This window comes from Scyliorhinus torazame, chromosome 4, assembly GCF_047496885.1.
Source record: "Scyliorhinus torazame isolate Kashiwa2021f chromosome 4, sScyTor2.1, whole genome shotgun sequence".
In the NCBI taxonomy this organism is placed as follows: domain Eukaryota; kingdom Metazoa; phylum Chordata; class Chondrichthyes; order Carcharhiniformes; family Scyliorhinidae; genus Scyliorhinus; species Scyliorhinus torazame.
Genome location: NC_092710.1, coordinates 305,388,395 through 305,395,894, shown reverse-complemented (window position 1 = coordinate 305,395,894; position 7,500 = coordinate 305,388,395). Strand labels below are relative to the sequence as shown.

The 7,500-nt window shown below is 57.1% G+C and overlaps 9 non-coding genes across 9 annotated transcripts; all 9 read right to left on the bottom strand.

Moving 5' to 3' along the window:
• Positions 1–248: 248 nt before the first annotated feature.
• On the bottom strand, positions 249–367 carry LOC140412943 (5S ribosomal RNA). Its single transcript, XR_011942126.1, has one exon. It is a non-coding gene; the product is annotated as a 5S ribosomal RNA (ribosomal RNA).
• Positions 368–1,061: 694 nt separating this feature from the next.
• On the bottom strand, positions 1,062–1,180 carry LOC140413317 (5S ribosomal RNA). Its single transcript, XR_011942490.1, has one exon. It is a non-coding gene; the product is annotated as a 5S ribosomal RNA (ribosomal RNA).
• Positions 1,181–1,874: 694 nt separating this feature from the next.
• LOC140412942 (5S ribosomal RNA) lies at positions 1,875–1,993 on the bottom strand. Its single transcript, XR_011942125.1, has one exon. It is a non-coding gene; the product is annotated as a 5S ribosomal RNA (ribosomal RNA).
• Positions 1,994–2,687: 694 nt separating this feature from the next.
• LOC140412941 (5S ribosomal RNA) lies at positions 2,688–2,806 on the bottom strand. The gene has a single exon (XR_011942124.1). It is a non-coding gene; the product is annotated as a 5S ribosomal RNA (ribosomal RNA).
• A 694-nt stretch (positions 2,807–3,500) lies between these two features.
• On the bottom strand, positions 3,501–3,619 carry LOC140412940 (5S ribosomal RNA). Its single transcript, XR_011942123.1, has one exon. It is a non-coding gene; the product is annotated as a 5S ribosomal RNA (ribosomal RNA).
• Positions 3,620–4,313: 694 nt separating this feature from the next.
• On the bottom strand, positions 4,314–4,432 carry LOC140412938 (5S ribosomal RNA). The gene has a single exon (XR_011942121.1). It is a non-coding gene; the product is annotated as a 5S ribosomal RNA (ribosomal RNA).
• Positions 4,433–5,126: 694 nt separating this feature from the next.
• On the bottom strand, positions 5,127–5,245 carry LOC140412937 (5S ribosomal RNA). Its single transcript, XR_011942120.1, has one exon. It is a non-coding gene; the product is annotated as a 5S ribosomal RNA (ribosomal RNA).
• Positions 5,246–5,939: 694 nt separating this feature from the next.
• Positions 5,940–6,058, bottom strand: LOC140412936 (5S ribosomal RNA). The gene has a single exon (XR_011942119.1). It is a non-coding gene; the product is annotated as a 5S ribosomal RNA (ribosomal RNA).
• Positions 6,059–6,752: 694 nt separating this feature from the next.
• On the bottom strand, positions 6,753–6,871 carry LOC140412935 (5S ribosomal RNA). The gene has a single exon (XR_011942118.1). It is a non-coding gene; the product is annotated as a 5S ribosomal RNA (ribosomal RNA).
• Positions 6,872–7,500: the final 629 nt, after the last annotated feature.

Sequence of the window (7,500 nt, the reverse complement as noted above, 5' to 3'; positions counted from 1 at the left end):
ACTGGCTTGCGGCCACACGGGCCAGCTGGCGTGCCCATCAAAGTGCAGCACGCCAAGGCACACAACCGTGCTGCGTTGCAAAGGCCCGGCAAAGCTGCAACAGCTGAATGGCCCGACCAAGCCGCCTGCCTGAGTTGAGCCCGCAGGCAAGTGTTGGGAGGAATGGCGAGGACGCAGAGAGCAGCAAAAGGTTGGCCTGCCTCTGGTGTGGAGAGTGCTTGGCGTGAGCAGTCTCTGCTGGCCGCAAAAGCCTACTGCACCTGGTATTCCCAGGCGGTCTCCCATCCAAGTACTAACCAGGCCTGAGTCTGCTTAGCTTCCGAGATCAGACGAGATCGGGCGTTTTCAGACTAGTATGGCCGTAGGCATCTGCACCACCGTCTTCTCGCCTATTCAAGCTGGCCACCCTAGCAACCTCGCCACTTCTTCTTTCCGGTTGTTTTCAATTTTTTCTCTCTCTTTTTCTACTTCTACTTCTACTTCTCCTCCTCTTTCTCTCCTTCACCTGCTAATTCTAGCCTATATGCCTGATACTCGCTCCCCTTCATGCCGTCCCCACTTGGCTCTCTTTTTTCTTCTCCACCTCCCCAATGAAAACTGCAAGCCCCGCCCACCTCACACCAGCCTGCCGCCTGCACGCTGCTGCCTTTCCACATTGCAACGCTGCGCACTTCTCTAAGCACAGCCAGCACAAGGGTCAGGCAGGCAATGCAAGCCAGCTCTCTCTTCCTTCGCTTTCCACACCAGCCCCAATGCCACAACTTGCATTCATGCGGCGCCTTCAGGCTAGGAGAGAGAACGTCCTGCCGACACACTGGCTTGCGGCCACACGGGCCAGCTGGCGTGCCCATCAAAGTGCAGCACGCCAAGGCACACAACCATGCTGCGTTGCAAAGGCCCGGCAAAGCTGCAGCAGCTGAATGGCCCGACCAAGCCGCCTGCCTGAGTTGAGCCCGCAGGCAAGTGTTGGGAGGAATGGCGAGGACGCAGAGAGCAGCAAAAGGTTGGCCTGCCTCTGGTGTGGAGAGTGCTTGGCGTGAGCAGTCTCTGCTGGCCGCAAAAGCCTACTGCACCTGGTATTCCCAGGCGGTCTCCCATCCAAGTACTAACCAGGCCTGAGTCTGCTTAGCTTCCGAGATCAGACGAGATCGGGCGTTTTCAGACTAGTATGGCCATAGGCATCTGCAGCACCGTCTTCTCGCCTATTCAAGCTGGCCACCCTAGCAACCTCGCCACTTCTTTTTTCCGGTTGTTTTCAATTTTTTCTCTCTCTTTTTCTACTTCTACTTCTACTTCTCCTCCTCTTTCTCTCCTTCACCTGCTAATTCTAGCCTATATGCCTGATACTCGCTCCCCTTCATGCCGTCCCCACTTGGCTCTCTTTTTTCTTCTCCACCTCCCCAATGAAAACTGCAAGCCCCGCCCACCTCACACCAGCCTGCCGCCTGCACGCTGCTGCCTTTCCACATTGCAACGCTGCGCACTTCTCTCAGCACAGCCAGCACAAGGGTCAGGCAGGCAATGCAAGCCAGCTCTCTCTTCCTTCGCTTTCCACACCAGCCCCAATGCCACAACTTGCATTCATGCGGCGCCTTCAGGCTAGGAGAGAGAACGTCCTGCCGACACACTGGCTTGCGGCCACACGGGCCAGCTGGCGTGCCCATCAAAGTGCAGCACGCCAAGGCACACAACCGTGCTGCGTTGCAAAGGCCCGGCAAAGCTGCAGCAGCTGAATGGCCCGACCAAGCCGCCTGCCTGAGTTGAGCCCGCAGGCAAGTGTTGGGAGGAATGGCGAGGACGCAGAGAGCAGCAAAAGGTTGGCCTGCCTCTGGTGTGGAGAGTGCTTGGCGTGAGCAGTCACTGCTGGCCGCAAAAGCCTACTGCACCTGGTATTCCCAGGCGGTCTCCCATCCAAGTACTAACCAGGCCTGAGTCTGCTTAGCTTCCGAGATCAGACGAGATCGGGCGTTTTCAGACTAGTATGGCCGTAGGCAGCTGCAGCACCGTCTTCTCGCCTATTCAAGCTGGCCACCCTAGCACCCTCGCCACTTCTTCTTTCCGGTTGTTTTCAATTTTTTCTCTCTCTTTTTCTACTTCTACTTCTACTTCTCCTACTCTTTCTCTCCTTCTCCTGCTAATTCTAGCCTATATGCCTGATACTCGCTCCCCTTCATGCCGTCCCCACCTAGCTCTCTTTTTTCTTCTCCACCTCCCCAAGGAAAACTGCAAGCCCCGCCCACCTCACACCAGCCTGCCGCCTGCACGCTGCTGCCTTTCCACATTGCAACGCTGCGCACTTCTCTCAGCACAGCCAGCACAAGGGTCAGGCAGGCAATGCAAGCCAGCTCTCTCTTCCTTCGCTTTCCACACCAGCCCCAATGCCACAACTTGCATTCATGCGGCGCCTTCAGGCTAGGAGAGAGAACGTCCTGCCGACACACTGGCTTGCGGCCACACGGGCCAGCTGGCGTGCCCATCAAAGTGCAGCACGCCAAGGCACACAACCGTGCTGCGTTGCAAAGGCCCGGCAAAGCTGCAGCAGCTGAATGGCCCGACCAAGCCGCCTGCCTGAGTTGAGCCCGCAGGCAAGTGTTGGGAGGAATGGCGAGGACGCAGAGAGCAGCAAAAGGTTGGCCTGCCTCTGGTGTGGAGAGTGCTTGGCGTGAGCAGTCTCTGCTGGCCGCAAAAGCCTACTGCACCTGGTATTCCCAGGCGGTCTCCCATCCAAGTACTAACCAGGCCTGAGTCTGCTTAGCTTCCGAGATCAGACGAGATCGGGCGTTTTCAGACTAGTATGGCCGTAGGCATCTGCACCACCGTCTTCTCGCCTATTCAATCTGGCCACCCTAGCAACCTCGCCACTTCTTCTTTCCGGTTGTTTTCAATTTTTTCTCTCTCTTTTTCTACTTCTACTTCTACTTCTCCTCCTCTTTCTCTCCTTCACCTGCTAATTCTAGCCTATATGCCTGATACTCGCTCCCCTTCATGCCGTCCCCACTTGGCTCTCTTTTTTCTTCTCCACCTCCCCAATGAAAACTGCAAGCCCCGCCCACCTCACACCAGCCTGCCGCCTGCACGCTGCTGCCTTTCCACATTGCAACGCTGCGCACTTCTCTCAGCACAGCCAGCACAAGGGTCAGGCAGGCAATGCAAGCCAGCTCTCTCTTCCTTCGCTTTCCACACCAGCCCCAATGCCACAACTTGCATTCATGCGGCGCCTTCAGGCTAGGAGAGAGAACGTCCTGCCGACACACTGGCTTGCGGCCACACGGGCCAGCTGGCGTGCCCATCAAAGTGCAGCACGCCAAGGCACACAACCGTGCTGCGTTGCAAAGGCCCGGCAAAGCTGCAGCAGCTGAATGGCCCGACCAAGCCGCCTGCCTGAGTTGAGCCCGCAGGCAAGTGTTGGGAGGAATGGCGAGGACGCAGAGAGCAGCAAAAGGTTGGCCTGCCTCTGGTGTGGAGAGTGCTTGGCGTGAGCAGTCACTGCTGGCCGCAAAAGCCTACTGCACCTGGTATTCCCAGGCGGTCTCCCATCCAAGTACTAACCAGGCCTGAGTCTGCTTAGCTTCCGAGATCAGACGAGATCGGGCGTTTTCAGACTAGTATGGCCGTAGGCAGCTGCAGCACCGTCTTCTCGCCTATTCAAGCTGGCCACCCTAGCACCCTCGCCACTTCTTCTTTCCGGTTGTTTTCAATTTTTTCTCTCTCTTTTTCTACTTCTACTTCTACTTCTCCTACTCTTTCTCTCCTTCTCCTGCTAATTCTAGCCTATATGCCTGATACTCGCTCCCCTTCATGCCGTCCCCACCTAGCTCTCTTTTTTCTTCTCCACCTCCCCAAGGAAAACTGCAAGCCCCGCCCACCTCACACCAGCCTGCCGCCTGCACGCTGCTGCCTTTCCACATTGCAACGCTGCGCACTTCTCTCAGCACAGCCAGCACAAGGGTCAGGCAGGCAATGCAAGCCAGCTCTCTCTTCCTTCGCTTTCCACACCAGCCCCAATGCCACAACTTGCATTCATGCGGCGCCTTCAGGCTAGGAGAGAGAACGTCCTGCCGACACACTGGCTTGCGGCCACACGGGCCAGCTGGCGTGCCCATCAAAGTGCAGCACGCCAAGGCACACAACCGTGCTGCGTTGCAAAGGCCCGGCAAAGCTGCAGCAGCTGAATGGCCCGACCAAGCCGCCTGCCTGAGTTGAGCCCGCAGGCAAGTGTTGGGAGGAATGGCGAGGACGCAGAGAGCAGCAAAAGGTTGGCCTGCCTCTGGTGTGGAGAGTGCTTGGCGTGAGCAGTCTCTGCTGGCCGCAAAAGCCTACTGCACCTGGTATTCCCAGGCGGTCTCCCATCCAAGTACTAACCAGGCCTGAGTCTGCTTAGCTTCCGAGATCAGACGAGATCGGGCGTTTTCAGACTAGTATGGCCGTAGGCATCTGCACCACCGTCTTCTCGCCTATTCAATCTGGCCACCCTAGCAACCTCGCCACTTCTTCTTTCCGGTTGTTTTCAATTTTTTCTCTCTCTTTTTCTACTTCTACTTCTACTTCTCCTCCTCTTTCTCTCCTTCACCTGCTAATTCTAGCCTATATGCCTGATACTCGCTCCCCTTCATGCCGTCCCCACTTGGCTCTCTTTTTTCTTCTCCACCTCCCCAATGAAAACTGCAAGCCCCGCCCACCTCACACCAGCCTGCCGCCTGCACGCTGCTGCCTTTCCACATTGCAACGCTGCGCACTTCTCTCAGCACAGCCAGCACAAGGGTCAGGCAGGCAATGCAAGCCAGCTCTCTCTTCCTTCGCTTTCCACACCAGCCCCAATGCCACAACTTGCATTCATGCGGCGCCTTCAGGCTAGGAGAGAGAACGTCCTGCCGACACACTGGCTTGCGGCCACACGGGCCAGCTGGCGTGCCCATCAAAGTGCAGCACGCCAAGGCACACAACCGTGCTGCGTTGCAAAGGCCCGGCAAAGCTGCAGCAGCTGAATGGCCCGACCAAGCCGCCTGCCTGAGTTGAGCCCGCAGGCAAGTGTTGGGAGGAATGGCGAGGACGCAGAGAGCAGCAAAAGGTTGGCCTGCCTCTGGTGTGGAGAGTGCTTGGCGTGAGCAGTCTCTGCTGGCCACAAAAGCCTACTGCACCTGGTATTCCCAGGCGGTCTCCCATCCAAGTACTAACCAGGCCTGAGTCTGCTTAGCTTCCGAGATCAGACGAGATCGGGCGTTTTCAGACTAGTATGGCCGTAGGCATCTGCACCGCCGTCTTCTCGCCTATTCAAGCTGGCCACCCTAGCAACCTCGCCACTTCTTCTTTCCGGTTGTTTTCAATTTTTTCTCTCTCTTTTTCTACTTCTACTTCTACTTCTCCTCCTCTTTCTCTCCTTCACCTGCTAATTCTAGCCTATATGCCTGATACTCGCTCCCCTTCATGCCGTCCCCACTTGGCTCTCTTTTTTCTTCTCCACCTCCCCAATGAAAACTGCAAGCCCCGCCCACCTCACACCAGCCTGCCGCCTGCACGCTGCTGCCTTTCCACATTGCAACGCTGCGCACTTCTCTCAGCACAGCCAGCACAAGGGTCAGGCAGGCAATGCAAGCCAGCTCTCTCTTCCTTCGCTTTCCACACCAGCCCCAATGCCACAACTTGCATTCATGCGGCGCCTTCAGGCTAGGAGAGAGAACGTCCTGCCGACACACTGGCTTGCGGCCACACGGGCCAGCTGGCGTGCCCATCAAAGTGCAGCACGCCAAGGCACACAACCGTGCTGCGTTGCAAAGGCCCGGCAAAGCTGCAGCAGCTGAATGGCCCGACCAAGCCGCCTGCCTGAGTTGAGCCCGCAGGCAAGTGTTGGGAGGAATGGCGAGGACGCAGAGAGCAGCAAAAGGTTGGCCTGCCTCTGGTGTGGAGAGTGCTTGGCGTGAGCAGTCACTGCTGGCCGCAAAAGCCTACTGCACCTGGTATTCCCAGGCGGTCTCCCATCCAAGTACTAACCAGGCCTGAGTCTGCTTAGCTTCCGAGATCAGACGAGATCGGGCGTTTTCAGACTAGTATGGCCGTAGGCAGCTGCAGCACCGTCTTCTCGCCTATTCAAGCTGGCCACCCTAGCACCCTCGCCACTTCTTCTTTCCGGTTGTTTTCAATTTTTTCTCTCTCTTTTTCTACTTCTACTTCTACTTCTCCTACTCTTTCTCTCCTTCTCCTGCTAATTCTAGCCTATATGCCTGATACTCGCTCCCCTTCATGCCGTCCCCACCTAGCTCTCTTTTTTCTTCTCCACCTCCCCAAGGAAAACTGCAAGCCCCGCCCACCTCACACCAGCCTGCCGCCTGCACGCTGCTGCCTTTCCACATTGCAACGCTGCGCACTTCTCTCAGCACAGCCAGCACAAGGGTCAGGCAGGCAATGCAAGCCAGCTCTCTCTTCCTTCGCTTTCCACACCAGCCCCAATGCCACAACTTGCATTCATGCGGCGCCTTCAGGCTAGGAGAGAGAACGTCCTGCCGACACACTGGCTTGCGGCCACACGGGCCAGCTGGCGTGCCCATCAAAGTGCAGCACGCCAAGGCACACAACCGTGCTGCGTTGCAAAGGCCCGGCAAAGCTGCAGCAGCTGAATGGCCCGACCAAGCCGCCTGCCTGAGTTGAGCCCGCAGGCAAGTGTTGGGAGGAATGGCGAGGACGCAGAGAGCAGCAAAAGGTTGGCCTGCCTCTGGTGTGGAGAGTGCTTGGCGTGAGCAGTCTCTGCTGGCCGCAAAAGCCTACTGCACCTGGTATTCCCAGGCGGTCTCCCATCCAAGTACTAACCAGGCCTGAGTCTGCTTAGCTTCCGAGATCAGACGAGATCGGGCGTTTTCAGACTAGTATGGCCGTAGGCATCTGCATCACCGTCTTCTCGCCTATTCAATCTGGCCACCCTAGCAACCTCGCCACTTCTTCTTTCCGGTTGTTTTCAATTTTTTCTCTCTCTTTTTCTACTTCTACTTCTACTTCTCCTCCTCTTTCTCTCCTTCACCTGCTAATTCTAGCCTATATGCCTGATACTCGCTCCCCTTCATGCCGTCCCCACTTGGCTCTCTTTTTTCTTCTCCACCTCCCCAATGAAAACTGCAAGCCCCGCCCACCTCACACCAGCCTGCCGCCTGCACGCTGCTGCCTTTCCACATTGCAACGCTGCGCACTTCTCTCAGCACAGCCAGCACAAGGGTCAGGCAGGCAATGCAAGCCAGCTCTCTCTTCCTTCGCTTTCCACACCAGCCCCAATGCCACAACTTGCATTCATGCGGCGCCTTCAGGCTAGGAGAGAGAACGTCCTGCCGACACACTGGCTTGCGGCCACACGGGCCAGCTGGCGTGCCCATCAAAGTGCAGCACGCCAAGGCACACAACCGTGCTGCGTTGCAAAGGCCCGGCAAAGCTGCAGCAGCTGAATGGCCCGACCAAGCCGCCTGCCTGAGTTGAGCCCGCAGGCAAGTGTTGGGAGGAATGGCGAGGACGCAGAGAGCA